General features: G+C 35.5%; 1 pseudogene; it reads right to left on the bottom strand.

Moving 5' to 3' along the window:
* Positions 1-1,450: 1,450 nt before the first annotated feature.
* LOC141492233 (ankyrin repeat and LEM domain-containing protein 2 pseudogene) lies at positions 1,451-18,475 on the bottom strand (annotated as a pseudogene).
* Between the last annotated feature and the right edge of the window lie 1,954 nt (positions 18,476-20,429).

Genomic DNA, 20,429 nt, shown 5'->3' with positions numbered 1-20,429 from the left:
GATATTTGTCTTCTTTGAAAATGAAGAAGAAACAGCAATAGGAGAACCTAGGAGCCCAGATGGGATATGTATCTAGCACAGAACCTAAGGGACAGCTTTATGAGTATTTTCTAAAAGGAAATGACATGGAGGTCATGTAGATTAAGAGTCATGAGTTGTCCTTGCAAAATGTTTTCCCTACATATATTAATCATTGCCATTTCCTCTAGGTTTGGGTCCAAGTTTTCCCCTGAACACAGTTTGAATATGTGTGAGTAAACTCTAGCTTAAGGAAATAAGGGTTTATAATTGATATTAAAATATATTAACTAATGCCTTTAAATTGAAACAAGTATATTGGCTCACGATTAATTTGAAATATACCTGTGGGGATTAGAAAGTATAACTATAAAAGTGAATGAACTTCAGAGTTTTAATCACCCACTGGGAAACAGTCTAAAATTAGCACATATATATATATATATATATATATGTTATATTGCAAAATATTTTATTTTCATTATCTTATCTCTCAGAAATTTTGTGATATAGTTCTTGCTCAAAACATCATCCCACTTGATCAGAGTGGTTAACATTCTTAGTCATACTCTTACAGACTTACAGTTTGAATGCTTGGTGAGGTATGTGTTTATTGGGTTTTTTTTTTTCATTGTCTGGTGACAACTTTACTACAATTAAAAGCTTAGAGATACCACAATGTAATATATCTTCTATAAAATAAACTTTGAGCAAAATAACTAAACATAACTTTTTTAATTTCTTTTTTTTTATTTGTACATGATTACTTAAAAAAATGGCAGAAAAAACCTCCCTAATGACTGACCTTAGGAATTTTTTCCTTCTAATTTCAAAAAACAGAGCTATCTTTCTTTAATAGATTTCTAGGATCACCAGTATCAGCAAATCATAAAATGTATAAGTCTGGAAGAGAGTTATAAGGCTTTCACGTGAAAACATGGAAAATATTTTATTGGCATCCTATCAAACCTTAACCATTATTCATTACAAACATCATCAGCATTTTATCTACTGTTTTTTGAGTCATATTAGGTTGTGAATTCATTATTTGCGTATCTTTTGTTTCTTACAGAAAACAATGCATTTATTCAATGTTATGGCATAGTCTTCTCTGTTATAAAGGTTAACTGGAATGACTGGAAGGAAGATGAAGAGCAAGGAAAAAATAGATCTGCACCTAAGAGTAAATGGAATGATTATAGGCGATGGCAAGAAAAAGAAAAACCATTCAAGTTCCCTTTTCTTTCTCTTCTCTTTTTATCATCTAGAGACAGTGGAACAAAAGGATTGAGAGATAGTATTGTAACAAATAATCTTTTTTATTTCTTTAACTTGAAAAGAACATGAAAGAACAAGCATGAACAATGATCTTTTCTACAACATCCTGATAAAATATTTTTTTAATATTACAACCAATTATGAAATATAATGGTTAACTTACATCTTTAGGAGTTTGTAAATATGTTTCTAGAATTTTTTATAATTGGGTGGGTAGAAAGTACATTAACCACATATGTCTTTCCAAATTTGCAAGCAAAATACAAAGAAGTATCATTTCCCAGTTAAGATAAAGGTCAACAATATAGCAAATATGATCTTGCAACATGACCTCATCATCATCTGTGTACATAATTCACATAAGTTTAGGATTTTCCAAAGTGTCTAAAATCAATTGGCAGATACAAGACTGATTCTCTTTGGTGGCTACATGCATGACATTGTACCTATATCCTTCCTGAATGACTGTTGGGTTATCACCAGAACCAATTAAATAGCCTGGGTTATTCCAGATAAGTTCTGAAAACATAACTTCATCTCCATTCTCAATAGCTTTTCGGGATTTGGTAGTCAGGTCCTGGGTACCAGGACTTTTAAAACTGTTTGCTTACTCTTTGTTAACTGATTCTGACTCAGGTGAGCATAAACTATCTTGATTAAAAAATGGTGCTGTTTTCACTGGAGAGAGAGGAAAGCAAGTTTTGTTTGGGGATGGAAAATAATCACAGATTCCTTTAGCCAACTTCTAGCATCTTCTCTGTTTGAGAAAGCTTTAAATCAAAAACTTTTAATCATTTTGACAGCTTGCAAAGCTTCTTTCTTGTCCTCAAAAACATGAATCCTTTCGTTTTTTGCTAGGACATCATCATAAACTGGATATACTCCATAGAACAGAGGAGGATCTTTAGATGACATTGAAATAATCTTTCTGTGAGTCAGTGGGAGTCATTCCACCAAGTGGCACAGAAGAGATCTTGTATATTAAAGCATCTTCTGCTGGAGGATTCAAACCCATATTATAACCAAAATCTTTGTCTTCATTTAAACTTGTATGGTTGCTGGGTTTACCACAGTAGATTCCAAAGTCTGTTTTGTTTGTTTGATTACTATCAGCATTTCCTGAAGCTTGATCTGGGGGAATTAAAAAAAAACCTTCTTCAACTTCCCCTTGTTGAGCCAGCAAAGCCTGAGCCAGTTTTTTTTTTTTAAAGGAATCTTGTTGATGTAATAGGCTCACATTTGAGTCCTGCTTTGACAATTTCTTCTCTAAGAGCTTCTGGTTTCAGATATTTCAATCCGGCTAAAATAATATCCATTGATAGTTTACCTGGGCTGCGGCCGCTGACCGCCGGAGACGCAGACCCGGGTTCAGGGCTCGGCCGGGAGTCGGGGCCGGGGCCAGTATTGGGGCCGAGGTCCCGGCCGGAGTCCTGGCAAGGGCTGTCACGGTGGCGGGAGGACCCCGACCACTGCTCCCGGAGGCAGAGGATGCAGCGGAGCAGCAGCACCACAACCGAAGCGCCCAGCAGTTCCCAGCCCAGCTCCTACCACATTGCCGCGCCGGATGGGCCCCTGCCGGGATGACAACACTGATAAGTTCTTTTATGATCTCTGCTTGATGATACTTGGTTATATAGGTAACCTCTTTCTTCAAAGACATTTCTCCATATTAAGAAATCTTTCCATAGCTCCTTCACTTCAAATATCTTCTTTTTGATTTAGTCTTATCTAATCCTGTATGTAGTTTTTATACATATGAATTTTATTATTTTATCATCCCCTATCCCATTAGGTGTTGAGCAGAGATTACTTTTTATCTTTCTTTGTATTTCCATAGTTTAGCACAGTTCTTGATACATAGCAGTCACAATAAATGTTTATATACTGACAGACGACAAGGAAGTTAATTTTCTTCCCCTTATGCTGAATAAAAATCTATCCATTAGAATATAAACTTCTTCAGGGAAGGAACGGATTCAAATTTGTCTTTGTGTTCCCACAGACACTAAATAAATCATTGATTAGTTACTTAATTGTTTTTAGCACTTCTGGATCCAAACAAAATAGTTACAATATTTCTTCCATGTGATATGCCTTCAAATTCAAGCATCATGTTCTCTTAAGACTTTTCTCTAAATCAAATGTCCCCCATTAAATTCAAGTTTTTCCTCCTCTTCCTCCTTTTTCTCCTTATTTTTCATTTTTCTAATAACAAAAGTAATAGTCAAAAATAAAATAACATTTATATAATGCCTACTGTGTGCCACAGACTTCTTTTCAATATCTTCTTTGATACTCACATCCTCTTCAAAGCTGTATTAGTTTTATCTCCATTTTCAAATGGATATAAATGAAGAAAACAGAAATTAAAAAACTTGCACAAGGTCGAACAGTAAGAAAATTTCTAAAACTGAATTTGACTGAAGTATTTCCTGAATATAGTTCCTGTTTTCTATCCACTGTATCACTGAGCTGCCATCTCACTATATGGTTCCTTTTAATTCAGAAAGATATAGCAAGAGAACTCTTCATCAACCTTAACAAATTTAAGGGGCAGAATTAAGATGGGGAGGTAGAATCAGGAATTAACACAAACTTTCCCCCAGACCATTCCACATAACTATAAAAAAAGATAGCAATCAAATTCTAGAGTGTCAGAACCCACAGAAAGACTGAGTGAAACAATTACTCAGACCAAGACAATTTGGATGATTTGGAGGAAAGGTCAGGTACACCTGCATTAGAAAGACCCACAAGGCAGTCCAAGGCACTGACCATGCCAAACTTACCAGCTCTACCCATCCAGGAATAGCCCACAGGGCACTCAAATCCCTGGGGTCACCTGGGTCTATGGCTTAGGCACTTTCCAAACCTTTCATCCCAAGAATTACCAAGGACAATTGGGAAATTCAGCAGGAAAACTGCCCCACAAGAATGTGCAGAATCATTCTGCAGGGAATCACCACTAGGCAGCTTCTTCTAGAGCATTCAGCCTATGGATGATAAGGGGGTCAAGAGAGATTGTGGAAGTCTCTCTGCTATCTGAGGCTGAGGCAAGATCCTGTGGCTTTGCCATTGCTGCGATACAGGTTGCAGTCTAAGTCCCAATCTCAGGAAAAGAATCTTTACTGCCATAGCAGAGCAGAGACCTTCCTCATAGCTCCAGCACAGAGGGTAGTGCTTGTAGTCATCCAGAGACTAGAGCAGAGCTCAGGAGAGCCAGTGGAAGTCTCTCATAAGGCCCCGAAGGAATTGAGGAACCTGAGAGGTGTCCAAAGAAAAATATGCAAAAACCATCAAAAATCTGGGACAGTGCATCCTCCACTCTGGAAGCAGAGCCCCAACTTAACAAAGAGTAAAATCAAGTCCTAGGCTAAGGAAAATGAACAAACAACAGAACAAAAACTTGACCATAGATAATTACTTCATTTCTATGGAGGATCAAAATACACCCTCAGAATATCACAAGGTTAAAGTTTCTGTATTCAAAGCCTCCAAGAAAAATATGAATTTGTCTCAGGTTTCAAAAGAATTCAAAATAGATTTTGAAAATCAAGTAAGGGAGGTATAGGAAAAATTGGAAAGAGAAATGAGAGCAATGTGTGAAAATCATGGAAACCAACTCAGCAGCTTGTTGAAGGAGATAGCAAAAAAAAATAGTGAAAAAGATAACATCTTAAAAACTGACTTAAGTTAAATGGTCAGTGAGGAGAAGAATGCCCTACTAAGCAGAACTGGTCAGATGGAAAAAGAAATACAAAAACTCTTTAAAGAAAATAATTCCTCCAAGCATAGAGTGGAGCTAAGGGAAGTTGATGACTTTGTGAGAAATTAAGAAACATTAAACCAAGAACAAAAGAATGAAAAATTAGGAAAAAAAAATGTGAAATATCTCATTGGAATCTGTAAAAACAGATCCAGAAGAGATAATTTAAAAATTATTGAACTACCTGAAAGTCATGACCAGGAAAAGAATATACACTTCAAGAAATTATCCACCAAAATTGTTGAAATCACAGAAATAGAGGGTAAAATAGAAATTGGGGGGATTCAGTGATCACCCCCTGAAGCAGATTCCTGAATAACAACTGCCAGGAATATTATAGCCTAATTCCAGAAGTCCTAATTCAAGGGGAAAATGTTACAGGCAGCCAGAAGAAAAAAAAATTAAGATATCAGGGATTCACAATTAAAATATCAGGGATTACAGTGGATTTAGCAGCTTCTGCCTTAAAGGTTTATAAGGCTTGGAATATGATACTTTGGAATGTAAAAGAGCTTGGATTACAACTGAGAATTAAGTACCCAGCAAAACTGGATATATACTCTTTCAGAGTAAAAAGATCAATGAAAAGATCAATGAAATGGGCATTTTTAAATTTTCCCGTTGAAAGGACTAGAGCTGAACAGAATATTGGATCTTCAAGTACAGGACTCAGATGAAGAATAGAGAAGGTGGACAGGAAGTGTAAATTATGGGGGATTTAATAATGTTGAACTACTTGCATTTCTTCATGTGATGATGATACTGATAAATAATTTATTAGGGCAGTTAGAAGGAGCACATATAGACAAGATATAGGAGGGAGCTAAATATAAAGACATAATGCATTATAAAGATAGAGTTAGTGGACAAGAAAAGAATGTACTGGGAGAAAGGGAAAGGTGAAGAAGAATGGGATAAGTTAGTTTACTAAAAGAGATAAGAAAAAGCTTTTGTGGAAGGAGGAAAGGTGAGACAGGAGTCTGTGAGTCTTCACTTATAGGAAGTGGTTCAGAGAGGAAATAACATACACACTCATTTGGGTATAGAGTAAGATAGAATTGGCTCAGAGAGGAAATAACATTGAGTATAAAGTATGATAGCTTACTCTACAGGAAAATAGGAGAGAGAAAAAGGATGGGAGAAAGGGGACATAGGGAGGGAAGGGAGGTGTAGGTTATAGAAGAGAGGGAAAACTGTGGATGAAGGGAGTCAGATACAATACATTTTTGAGGAGTGACAGTGTGAAAGGAGAGAGAGAATAGAATTAATGGGACTGGAGAGGATAGGATTGTGGTAAATACAGCTAGCAACAACAACAATGAGAAAAAATATTAAAACAATTTCTCTGATGGAATTATGATAAAGAATGCTATCCATCCCAAAGAGAGAGCTGATGGTATATAAATACAGATAGAAGCACACTTTTTTTCCCTCTTACTTTATTTTTCTTGAGGTTTCTCTTTCTTTGTGGGAGGTTATGTTTACTTTTACAATATGATTATTGAAACAATGTGAAAAAAATAAAAACAAAACAAAAGGGGAAAAAAAGCAAATTTAAATTAATTCATCTAGAAGATTTATATCCCAGATCCCTGAAAATATTTTTATATATTTTTGATATATTTTCTATGATAGTACAAATAGCATGAAGGATTGTGGAAATATTATTTTATAAACAATGCACAAACCTAATGAATAAATAAAAATGAACCTGCGTTTCACAAACTCTGTGTTAGTTACTGTGATACCCACTCTCAGGAAAACAATTGAATGATTTTAATAAAGGAGTGCTTTGTGAGTACTGAGAGGAATCAGACTTTACTATAAGATAGTATAGTTCATTTAAGAACAAATTATGGAAAAAACTATCTTCATTTCTTTTGACAGTATCACAAGAATTTTCTTAAGAAAAACAATATTCAAGGGACTCCTGGCCAAGATGGTGGAGAGAAGACAGGCATAGTTCAAAAGTCTCCTGATCTTTCCCCATCTGTGATATGAAACAAATCTCTTAACCGAAATCTGATCCACAAAACAAAGAAAGAAAAGCCAGGAGAAGAACACTTACTTCAGTATTTGTCTTTCACAGTCGTGGGTGAGTCTGGGTGCAGAGTAAAAAGCAGCCACTGATCAGCCTGATTGGAAATGGGGTTGGAGCCCCAGGAGCCTGAGGGTCCAAGAGTCAGACCTGCTTGATCCAAAGTCGGGCTAGATGTGGGGGCTTGGGTCAACTAGGGAGAAGAGGCACTGGTGTTGGTGCTGACCCTATGGAGATTGCCTGCAGGGCTGGGTGCAGAGTTCCATTGCAGGAGAGCTGCAGACTCCACTGCTGGGCTCCTTTGGTCTGAGTAATTCCAAGTCTGCCCCTCCATTGCAGCTGAGACCTTTTCCCAGAACAAACTCAATTACAGATTACTTCTGCCCCAGGCACAGTGTGTGAGCAGAAGAACCAACTCAGCTGATAATAGGGTAAGTGATGAGCTCACATCAGGGTATAGACCACCATTGATTGAAGACAAAAGTATTTAACAGCTTCAATCACTCCCTCCAGGCTAAGGGAGAAGCACCCAATTAAGGTCACAGACACTCCAGAGAAAGCAACCAGCACCTCCTACCGACCAGCCAGAGAAATTACACTCAGTGAAAAATACTCTAGCACCCCCTACTGGCCAGCTGGAGATGTTGCATTCAGTGAGTAAAGCCTCTAGGGATCCCAACACTAAACCTCTGTGAACCAGGCCCTCCCCAACCCAAGATCTTAGCAAAATGAAGATGGGTCAGTGGAAAGGTGGATCCATAGAAAACTTCTTGGAAGGAAAAGACCCTAACTCAGAGAGACCTAGAATCTCTGATGAGAATATGATCTGGTCTCCAGCACAGTAAAAGTTCCTTGAAGAAACAAGGAAGGAGTTTAAAAGTCAATTTGAAAATTTGGGAGAGTAAATTAACACCTTCCCACAAGAAAACAAATCATTGGAAAATATAATTGTATAAATAAAAAATGAGAATAATTCTCTCAAATCCTCATTTGGATAAATAAAAAATGAGAATAAATCTCTAAGATCATAAATTGGACAGATTCCAAATGAGAATAATTCTCTCCGATCCTCAATTGGGCAAATGTAAAAAGAAAATAATTATCTCAAAACCACAATTGGTCAAATGGAAAGCTCTTTCAAAAATAGAATTTACCAGTTGGAAAAGGAGTTGCGAAAGGTAAATGAAGAAAAATCCTCTCTAAAAAAAGGAGTCTGCAGAAACTAATGACTTCATGAGACAGCAAGAGCCTGTTAAACAAAATAAAAAAAATAGAAAAAATACAAGAAAATGCAAAATGCCACATCCACAAAACCACTGACCTCAAGAATAGTTCAAAGAGGGGAAACATGAGAATTATTAGACTTCCTGAAAACACTGAAGAGAAAAAAACTTGGATTAATATTACAGGATCTAGGTATGGGAAAATTGCTCTGATATCATGGAATCAGAGGGCAAAGGAGTTATTGAAAGAATACATCGATCCCCTCCAGAAAGAGATCCTAAAATGGAAACACCAAGGAATGTTGTGGCCAAATTCCAGAACTATCAGATAAAAGAGAAAATCCCGCAGGCATACAGAAATAAGCAATTTAAAAACCAAGGAGTCACAGTACAGATTATGCAGGACCTGGGAGCATCAACATTAAGGGATTGAAGAGCCTGGTATGAGATATTCTGAAGAGCAAGGGAGCTTGGAATACATCTAAGAATCCACTATCCTGCAAAAGCTGAACCTTCTTTTTCAAGGGAAAAGAGGGACATTTAATGAAATGGAAGAATTTCAAAAATTCCTGATGTAAAGACCAGAGCTAAACTGAAAATTTGGATATCAAACAGGAGGTTCAAAAGACACATGAAAAGGTAAAGAAATAAAAGGGGAGTGGTAAAGAAAAAATTGCTATCCTATATGTTGAAAGTGGCTATATCCCAGCATGGGAAAAAAGATTCTCATAACTCTTGAGAACTGTAAATCTAACAGAGAGAATACACCTAGCCAGAAATGATGGACACTCATGACTTATCCATGAGACTACTATCCAATGGGATAAAACTGGCCATAACCCTACTTGGGAGAAACACTCTAATAACTCTCAAGAATTGTTGCTCTATGAGATAGAATGTACTTAGCTAGAAGTGATGGATATTCAGAATTTTCTGTGACTCAGATAGAATGATTTAAAAAACACTTCCTCCTTAAAAAGAGGGGCAGGAAGGAGATGGGAGGAGGGACGGGATTGGAGTAAATTTCATTATACTAAGAGGTATAAAATACCTATGGTTATAGAGGGGAAGAAGGGAGGAGAAGGGAAACACCTGAATCTTCTTCTGATCAGACTTGGCTTAAAGTTAACTTACACACATACTCAGTAAACTTAAAAAAATATAACCACTTAAGTTTTAAAAGGGGAAAAGGGGAATGGGGATGGAGAAAGGGAGGGGGGAAAAGGGAACTAACAAAAGGAAGGGAAGGGAAAAAGGGAAAGTGGAAAGAAAGGGGAGGGTGTGGATAGAGGAGGGCAAACACACTGAAGGGGGTGGTATTCAGAAATAAAATACTGGGGAATACAGATAAAGGGGGCAAAGGGGGAAAAATAAAAACAGAGGGAAGACAGCATGGAGGGCAAAAAAGAATTACTAATTATAACTTCGAATGTGAATGAGATGGAATCTCTCTTAAAATATAAGTGTATAGCAAAGGGGATTAAAAACCAGAATCATACAATATGCTGCTTACAAGAAACTCATTTGAAGCAGAGAGAGACATATAGAGCAAAGATAAAAGGTTGGAAGAAAATATATTTTGCTTCAGCTGAAGTGAAAAAAAATAGGGGTAGCAATCCTTATCTCAGATAAAACAACTGCAAAAATAGATAGCATTAAAAGAGATAAAGAAGGAAACTATATCCTCCTAAAAGATACCATAGATAGTAAAGAGATTTCAATACTGAATATAAATGTACCCAATAGGATAACATCTGAATTCTTAGAGGAGAAGCTTAAAGAACTATAGGAAGATATAGACAACAAAACTCTACTAGTGGGAGACATCAACCTCCCACTCTCAGATTGAGATAAACGAATCATAAAAATAAACAAGAACAAAGTTAAGGCAGTAAATAGATTGTTAGAAAAACTATATATGATAGACTTATGGGGGGAAATTGAATGGGGATAGAAAGGAATATACCTTTTGCTCTGCAGTACATGGCACTTATACAAAAATTGACCATGTACTAGGACAAAAAAACCTAATGATCAACTGCAGAAAGGCAGAAATATTATATCTTTCTCAGATCACAATGCAGTAAAAGTCATATGCAATTTTGGGTCAGGGAGATATAGACCCAGAACCAATTGGAAACTAAATAGCCTCATTTTAAAGAATGAGTTGGATTAAAAAACAAATTAAAGAAATAATTAATCATTTTATCCTAGATAATGATAAAAATAAAGCAACATACTAAGACCTATGGAATTCACTCAAAGTGACTGTCAGGGGATATATTATATCTTTAAATGCTTACAAGAATAAATTAGAGAAAGAGGAAATCAATGAACTAAATATCCAACTAAAAATTAGAGAAAGAACAAATTAAAAATCTCCAATTAAATACAAAATTAGAAATTCTAAAAATTAAAGGAAAAATTAATAAAATTGAAAGCAAAAAAAACTATTGAATTAATAAATTAAACCAAATGTTGGTTTTATAAAAAAAAATAAAATTGATAAACCTTAGGTCAATTTGATTAAAAAAATAAGAAAACCAAATTGCTAGTATCATAACTGAAAAAGTGAACTCACCAACAAGGAAGAAATAAAAGTAATAATTCAAAATTATTTTGCCCAACTCTATGCCAATAAATCTGACAATCTATGTGAAATGGATGAATATTTACAAAAACAAAAGATGCCCATGTTAAATGAAGAGAAGTTTAAATACCTAAACAACCCTATCTCAGTAAAAGAAATTCAACAAGCTGTCATTGAACTCCCTAAGAAAAAAATCTCCAGGGCCTGATGGATTCACAAGTGAATTCTACCAAACATTTAATGAACAATTGGTTCTAATTGTATATTAACTCTTTGGAAAAATAGGGGAAGATAGAACTCTGCCTAACTCTTTCTATGAAATCAATATGGTGCTGATACCTAAAATAGGAAGAGTTATAACAGAGAAAGAAAAATATAGACTGATCTCCCAGATGAATATAGATGCAAAAATATTAAATGCAATCTTAGTGAAATGATTGCCACAGGTTATCACTGCGATAATACATTTTGACCAAGTAGGATTCATCCCAGGAATGCAGGCTTCATTCCATATTAGGAAAACTGTTAGTATGATTAATTATATCAATAACAATCCTATCAGAAAATATAAGATCATATCAATAGATGCTGAAAAAGCTTTTGACAAAATACAACAGCCATTCCTACTAAAAACACTAGAGAGTGTAGGAAGAAATGGACTGTTTCTTAGAATAATTAGCAGTATTTATCTGAAACCATCAACAAGCATTCTATTTAATGGGGAAAGACAAGAGGCATTCCCAATAAGATCAGTGGTGAAACAAGGATGCACATTTATCACCACTACTATTCAATGTCATATTAGAAATGTTAGCTTCAGGAATTGGAGAAGAAAAAGAAATTGAAGGAATTAGAATTGGGAAGGAAGAGACAAAACTCTCACTCTTTGCAGATGAAATGATGGTATACCTAGATAATCCCAAGAAATCATCCCAAAACCTACTGGAAACAATTAGCAATTTAAGTAAAGTTGCAGGATACAAAATAAACCCTCATAAATCCTCAGCTTTTCTATATATGACTAGCAAGATACACCTGAAGAACTAAATGGAGAAATCTCATTCAAAGTAACCTCAGACAATATAAAATACCTGGTAGTCTGTTTGCCAAAGCAGACTCAGAAACTTTTTGAAAACAATTATAAAACATTTGTCACACAAATTAAATCAGATTTAAATAAATGGGCAAATATAAACTGCTCATGGAAATGTAGAGCTAATATAATAAAAATGACAATTCTACCAAAACTAAACTACCTGTTTAGTGTCCTAAAAATAAAAATTCCAAAAAATTACTTTAATGAGTTAGGAAAAGTTGTAAGTAAATTTATATGGAGAAATAAAAGTCAAAAATTTCCAAAGATTTAATGAAAAAAGGTGCAAAAGATGGGGGGGTGGCTTAGCCCTACCGAATCTAAAGTTAAATTATAAAGCATCAGTCACCAAAACTGTCTGGTATTGGCTAAGAAATAGAGTGCTGGACCAGTGAAATAGACTAGGTGCAATAGCAGGAAACAATTATAGTATTCTGATGTTTGATAAACCCAAGGAGTCCTATTATTGGGATAAAAAACTCTGTCTTTGATAAAAACTGCTGGGAAAATTGGAGGTTAGTATGAAAGAAACTTAGATTAGACCAACACCTCATACCGTTTACCAAGATAAGATCCAAAATTGATACAAGATTTAGGCATAAAAAACAATACTATAAGCAAATTAGAAGATCAAGGATTAGTTCACCTGTCAGATCTATGGAAAGGGGAGGTTTTTATTACTAAGGAAGATATGGAGAACATCACCAAAAACAAACTAGATGATTTTGATTAAATTAAATTAAAAAGCTTTTACACAGATAAAACCACTGAAACCAAGATCTAACAAAATGTAGTAAACTGGGAAACAATGTTTACAACTAATGTTTCTGACAAAGGATTCATTTCTAAAATATACAGAGAACTGCGTCATATTTTTAAAAAAAGTCAATCCACAATCGAAAAATGGTCAAAAGATATGCAAAGGCAATTTACAGCAATCCATAGTCATATGCTCTAAATCATTACTTATTACAGAAATGCAAATTAAAGATTCTCTGAGGTACCACTTCACCCTTCTCAGACTGGCCAATATGACCAAAAAGGATAATGATCATTGTTGGAAGGATTGTGGGAAATCTGAGACACTATTACATTATTGGTGGAGCTGTGAACTCATCCAACCTTTCTGGAGAGCAATTTGGAACAAAGTCCAAAGGGCAACAAAAATGTGCATACCCTTTGACCCAGCAATACCAGTACTGGGTCTATACCCTGAAGAGATGATGTAAAAGGTTAAAAATACCAGTTGTACCAAAATGTTCATAACAGCCCTGTTTGTGGTGGCAAAGAATTGGAAATCAAGAAAATGTCCTTCAGTTGGGGAATAACTTAGCTAACTGGTATATGTATGTCATGGAACTGTTCTATTGTTCTGTTAGAAACCAGGAGAGATGGGAATTCAGGGAAGCCTGGAGGCATTTGCATGAACTGATGCTGAGTGAAATGAGAAGAACCAGAAAAAGACTATACACCCTAAAAGCAACATGGGGGTGATGATCTACCCTGATGGATTTGCTCATTTCATCAGTGCACCAATCAGGAACAATTTGGGGCTGTCTGCAATGGAGAATACCATCTGTGTCCAGATGAAGAACCATGGAGTTTGAACAAAGTCCAAGGACTATTTCCTTTAATTTAGAAAAATAATAATATCTTATTGTATGATCTTGCTATTTCATACTTTTTTTTCCTTCCTTATCGATATGATTTCTCTCCCATCCCACTCAATTTGGATCAATGTACAACATGGAAACAATGTTTTTACTTGCAAATTGCTTTCTGTGCATGGTGGGGGGAGGGCAGTAAGATAGAGGAAAAATTGTAAAAACTCAAAATAAATAAAATATTTAATAAAAATTATTCTCTTTTACTAAATGATCACAGTTTTAAAGGGAAGTCTTTTGTGAAGTGTGAGGGCTTGGTATTTTTTAAGTTTTTTTTTTAATTTCAGTTTTTATTTTATTTTTCATTGAAATGCACTAGATACAATTATCAAAGATCCATATAATAGGTTCTTCATATCAAGTGACCTAATGTTCAGGTCAATTTAGGGAGATATTTACTTGTTTTTATATGGATGTAATGAGTAATAAAAATGATTATTTTTCTCTTGTATTAATAAACTAATTATTACATCAGAAAAAATGAAAAACAATATGCAACAACATAGAAATGACGGGAAGAATTCCAATGCAGCAGTCTAAAATGCCTAGTTCTCTTTTATTAAACACATTTTTCAGTGGTTTAGATAAAGAAAGGATAGACGAATAATCATATTTTTAGATGACATGAATTTGGGACAGTGATCTAATAAATTTCAGACAAATAAGGAATTCAATAATATTTCAGTGATCTGAGACAATGGAACAAATCTAATAACTTGAAATTCAGTAGGGATAAATATAAAGTCTGCAAATGTTGAAAATGTCAACCACATATTTGCAATAATTGGGAGATATATGAAGACAGGAGTCTATGTTTCATATATTTGAGTTTATTGAATAGGTGTAAGGCAAAAATGAGTCATCAAGCATTTATTAAATGCTTAATACACGATAGTAGTGTCTACTATCTATCTACTACATATATAATTATCTTCTATATGGTAGTTAGTTCAATGAATAACAAGCTGGGTCTGGAGTCAAGGATACCTGAGTTCATATCTGATCTCAGAAACTTACTTGTCATGTCAGCTTGGGCAAGTCAGTTAATCCCTCCTTAATCCACTAAAGATGGCAATGGCAAACTACTTCAGTATCTTTTCCAAGAAAACCTCATGAACAGTGTTGGCATTATATTGTCCTTAACATCATTAAGAGTCTCATATTACTGAATAACTAAACAATCAAAAAATATAAATAGCCCTGTACCATATGATCCATTGATTATGATTGATTATGTTTCAAAAACTGTATTTTAGAGCTTAAAATACCAAGGAGAGCTAAAGATAGTTCTTCATTTTGAAAAGCTCACAATTAAATAAATACAAATAATTGTACTAACAAGCTACACAGGATAAATTTGAATTAATCAATGGAAGGAAGGCTCTAGAAATAAGAAAGATAAGAAAACTTCATGTGGAAGATTTCATTTTATCTGGCATTTGAAAAACATGTGTGAAACTGGAAGGTAGAAATGAGAAGAGCCCTTATTCCATAAATGAGTTGTAGCCAGTGGAAATGACTTAAATAAGAAGGTGGAGTATCTTGTTTAAAGAACAGCAAGGAAGCCATTGTTTCTGGCTTGAAGTACATTAGGTTGGGTCTGAAATCTAAAAAAGAAGGAGGAGGAATGATAAAGTGTTTGACATTTGAATGCCTAAAAACCAAATGAAATCTTAGACTGCTTTGAAAAAAAAGTATATAGATTCCTAGTAATAAGGTTATAGTAAAATTCCATTATCCTCTGATTCTGGTCAGACTACACCTGAGGTATTGTATTTATCTCCTAGTCTTCCATTTTAAAATGGACATTAATAAACTGAAATGAGCCTAGATGAACATGATAACAGAAGTGAGGAGAGTTTATTCCATAACATACAACACACATCTTTGCAGGAAAAGGGATTCTTATCCTGGAAAGATTAAAGGTGAAGCAATAATAATCTTTGCTATTAATTATTTAAAGAAATGGCATAATGAAGAAAGTTGCCTTCTCTGTAATAACATTTGAATGCTTGGAAGTTTCCCTCTAGAATGGCCTTCATTGTCTGATGGTCTCTCCTGCCAAGTTACATTCAAAATATTCCTAAACAATATAAATGGAAGTGATTCAGTTTCTTGATATGGTTCTGGAAGATTTTCCAGAATTCACTGGCATAGAGCAATGAGGTCAGCACAACAGCTCTGCAGACCTTCGATTTGAAGAAAGTTAAGATTTTTTCTTCTTGTCCATGGTATTCTTGGTTCTTATCCTTGGTTATTGAAGGAAAATGACATCACCATGTTAGAGATGAGTTAGAATGTGTCTAGTTGTGGCTATTCAGAGACTGATATGATCTTGGAATGCTCTACAACAGGCTGGAACAACTAGTCTATGTTAACATTTGTCTAGTTATTACAAACTTTTTTATCTCACATTTCTTTTGAGCTGATTCAATTCTGCCTTGCCCAGAACCTCTGCTGCCATAAAGGATGATCCTATACTAATGTCTCCCTCACTGCTAAATCAATTTTAAAGTTCTTAAGAGAGATCTTCAGGGTGTCCCAGTATCACCTCTTCTGCCTAGCTCGTGTTACCTTACCTGTGTGAGTCCTTTATAAAATAGTTGTTTTGCCACGTGTCCATTGTAGTTGCCTTCTCTGTAATAACATTTGAATGCTTGGCAGTTTCCCTCTAGAATGGCCTTCAGTGTCTGATGGTCTCTCCTGCCAAGTTACATTCAAAATATTACTAAACAATATAAATGGTAGTGATTCAGTTTCTTGATAGGGTTCTGGAAGATTTTCCAGAATTCACTGGCATAGAGCAATGAGGTCAGCACAACAGCTCTGCAGACTTTCAATTTGAAGGTCTAATAACTCTTCTCTTCCTTGCTTTCATGAGTTTGTCAATCTGGAAAGTACACTGCCAAAGTAAATGAATTTATCAACATTATTTGAAACATCTGTATTTGCTGTATTTATTTGTTCCACATATGGATGACACATGGTGCTGGCTGACAGACACCTGTAATTTTTCAATGTTGTTAGGCTAAAATTAGCACAAGCAACAGAGAATCAATCCACACTTCATTGCATCTCTGCTTCAGAGACTGCACTAAGTACACAATTATCTGCAAATAGAAAATCATGAACCAAGACTCTCTTCACTTTTGTCCTGGTTTGTTCAGCCTTTTCAAGTTGAAGAATCAACTGTCAGTGTGGAAGCTAACCTTGATGTCCTGTTCATTTTCAGTGAAGTCTTTTGATAGTATGTCTGAAAACATCATGCTAAAAACATGGGAACAAGTACAACACTCATAGAATACTGATGAATTTCTCTGGCCAATCAAATTTTCAAGTAATTTTTCATAAACCTTCATGACTGAAGGTATCAGAGGCCTTGGGCAGATCTACATTTCTGAAGTTGTTGGGCAGGAAACACACTATCGAATAATCCTTAATCCTTTCTGAAACCACACTGGTTCTTAATGAAGTGACCATCTTCCAGGTGAAGGAACTGCTTATTGAGGAGGACTCTGGCAAGGACTAAAAGAGAAGCATCACTGTGATTGTCAACAATCTATTCCCTTTCCTGTATAGAGATAGACAATAGAAGCATCCTTGAATTCTTGAAGGATAACTTCTTCATACCATACAACCTGAAAAATTTCAGTCAGCATATAGATCTCAGTTGGAATAGAATAACTTGCCACTTCAATGCTAAAGGCATACAAAACCTCTTCTTCAGTTGGATCTTCAGATAAGGGTGGATTGACTTCTACCCTTGAAGTAAATGGTCAGTGGCTTCTGCAATGATTTATGATGTTCTGTTAAGAACAATAAGGAAAAAAATGAACACTAAGGAAGTGTTCAGCCAATAATCTTGGTTCATGTCTCTATCATTAATTGATGTGCCCCCATTAACACTGAATAGTAGAGATTCACCACCAGTCCTGGGCTATAAATAGCCTTCAGGGCATCATAAAAACACTTTGGATTTTTACTATTTGCATAAAACTGCATTTCATCTGCCTTATTTTTGAACTTGGATTGATCTTATTAATCAATAAGTCCAGTAACTCTCTAAGTCTTACTTATACTTTACTTTTGTTGCCTCCTTAGAAATAGATGACTATCCTGCTGGTAAATCCTATGGAGTTTTGTTATTTTGCTTAGCAGCTTCTGTATTTCTCCATCATTTTCATCAGAGCCTTCTTGATGTCTGTAAGTATTTTGATCCAGATAAGCAAATACAGTTCTGTATAGAAAAGTTCTGATTAGCTGACCACTCTTTTTCTGCTCTACTATCGTTAATTGTGTTTTGACTCAACTTTTCCTTCAAGTTAACAACAAACTGTTCCTTCTCAGAGAAACATTCTAATCTCTTGACATAAATTCTTCTGGTAGTTATTTTGCCTTGGGTCTTCCACTCCTGGAGAGGATAAGTCTATCTTCAGGCCAGTCCCTGCACCATACATTGCCTCTGTCACTCTAACTTCCTGTCTGTCTTTTCTCTTTGTAATCATATAGCCTATTAGATACTGATGTTTGTTGTGAGGGTGCATGCAGGAAGTTTTATTGCATTTAAGTAAATGTAAGACAGTATTTGTGATGAGAATGTCATGAGACGCACAAGCCTTCATGAGAAAGTGACCATTGCTGTTGCTTTTTCCAACTCCATTCCTACTAAAAACTACCTCCTATGTCTGCTGCCGTGAACTTACCCTAGCATTAGAGTCACCCAGAATTATAACCTTGTCCTCTTTGATGATAAGGATCTCCAGGTCTTCATAAAATATTTCTTTGACTTTGTTAAAATTCATCATTTTGGAAGTTTAGGCACTGATGATATTAGCTTGGCATTTTCCTTCAAGTTACAATCTCATTTCATGAACCTGTTGTTCACTCCTTTTGGTATGATTCTATTAGTTTTGACCATAAAATCTACTGCACATCACAACATTCCCCATCACTGTAGCCACTACAGAAAAGTGAGTGGCTAGCTCTGACTTCTGAACTCTGTGTGTCAGCCTTGTTTCACTCAGGGCTGCTATTTGAATACGATGCATGCTGGGTTTTCTTACAACAAGAGCTGTTTACCTTTCAGGTCCATTGGATCTTGTGTTGCCTATGAGTATGTGCACATCCCATGCACCAATGGTGAGTGGAATCTTCTTTGAAAAATTTTTGTACAATTTTTTTGGCCACAGGTGGAATCCCTGCCTGTCAGTGTAATCAGTCCAGGATTGGGTAAGCAGACAATTTTTAGGACACCTTTAGTAGCCCCTTCCTCACACCAGGAGATGAGTAGTATAATATTTATAAGGGCTTCTCAGATATCCTGAGGGCCAATCACACTGCCACTACCAGTAAGGAGATGACCCAATGTTCTAAGCTTCCAGTGTGCAGGATTGTGATTACATCTCCTTCGTGTATCTGACCTGCTGCTTCATTACTTGTCTGTCACCACAGGAATTTAAGATAGGAATGATAAAGTGGTATAGATGATGTCTTGATTTGTGCATAGAATGTATTTAAGTGAGGCTAAGTTCCACAAAGTCATTAACCTCAGGCTTTCTTCAAAGTCAACATAGTCCTATGATAAGACAGAGTCAAGACAATTAGTGATGTCTTTAGATGCAGTGAATGACCTTGGCATTTTTGATGTCTAACAAATCTCTAAGCCCTCCACAGAAATTGATTCAACTGCCTTCATGGCCATTGGAATGAATTGCTCTCATCCACCCATTCTACCAGTGGAAAAACTTCACATTCTTCAGGTAGAAACATGCACCCCCAACTCACTGATGTGTTTGAGATTCCCTCAATTACTTTCAATCTAGTTTCTCACATTTCTGAAACAGTTTGACAGTGTGTGGAACCATGAATGCTAGAGCTTCTTAGAGCCACAGGTGAAATTTAGGAAAATCAGGAAGATAGAAAAAGTGGAAAGCCATCCTGAAAAGGACTCAGCAGCCCTCACAACAGAGGTACAATATCAATATTTTTAAAATATCCTGATAATTTGTACATTAAATATGTGTGGGAAGAGATATTGAAAACATACCAATGAATTAGATCTATGAGCTCTGCCTACACTTTTGTCAGTGGAGAGAATCTATATATGTAAGATCAAAATTGCAATCATAACAGATAATTCATTTGTATATTGTCCCTCCTTCATCTTGTTCACAATGTAATATTTGAAAGAATATGAGAACAATCAATAAGATAAAAGCTTCCAGCATTTCAGTTGTAATGGTCTGATGTTCCTTCCAATTCCCTTTGCAACTCTTTTTCCTGTGTCTAAAGACTGTAAAACATATGTTGGAGTCTGCTCTTCAATTGTCAATGGATAATTTTTTAGCGTAAGCATTTACACCTAGAAAATCCACAATTGCTACAAATCTGTTTTATTTCTGTCTATTGTCTAGAATTTTAAAAAGATAGAAAAAAATCTTTATCCATGCAAATTAAACTTTAACATATTTTCACATGCTTTTCCTCATACAGATGAATGATACTTTCCAGCAAATCATTACCACATTGGGAGCAGAACCAAGAGAACAATGAACGCATTAGCAACAATATTGTGAGATGATTAACCTTGTTGGAAACAACTCTCAGCAGTTCAGAGAGCTAGGACCACCATATTAGACCAACTATGGACAATGTTATTCAAATCCAGAGGAAGAAGAACAAAACAAAACAAACAAAAACCCCAAAACTTTAGAATCTGATGAACATTTTATAAAAATTATCTCTTATGTATCTCTTTCC

The sequence above is a fragment of the Macrotis lagotis genome, chromosome 6, assembly GCF_037893015.1.
Source record: "Macrotis lagotis isolate mMagLag1 chromosome 6, bilby.v1.9.chrom.fasta, whole genome shotgun sequence".
Taxonomy (NCBI): Eukaryota; Metazoa; Chordata; class Mammalia; order Peramelemorphia; family Peramelidae; genus Macrotis; species Macrotis lagotis.
Note: the sequence above shows the minus strand (reverse complement) of the source record. Positions and strands in the feature narration are given on the sequence as shown.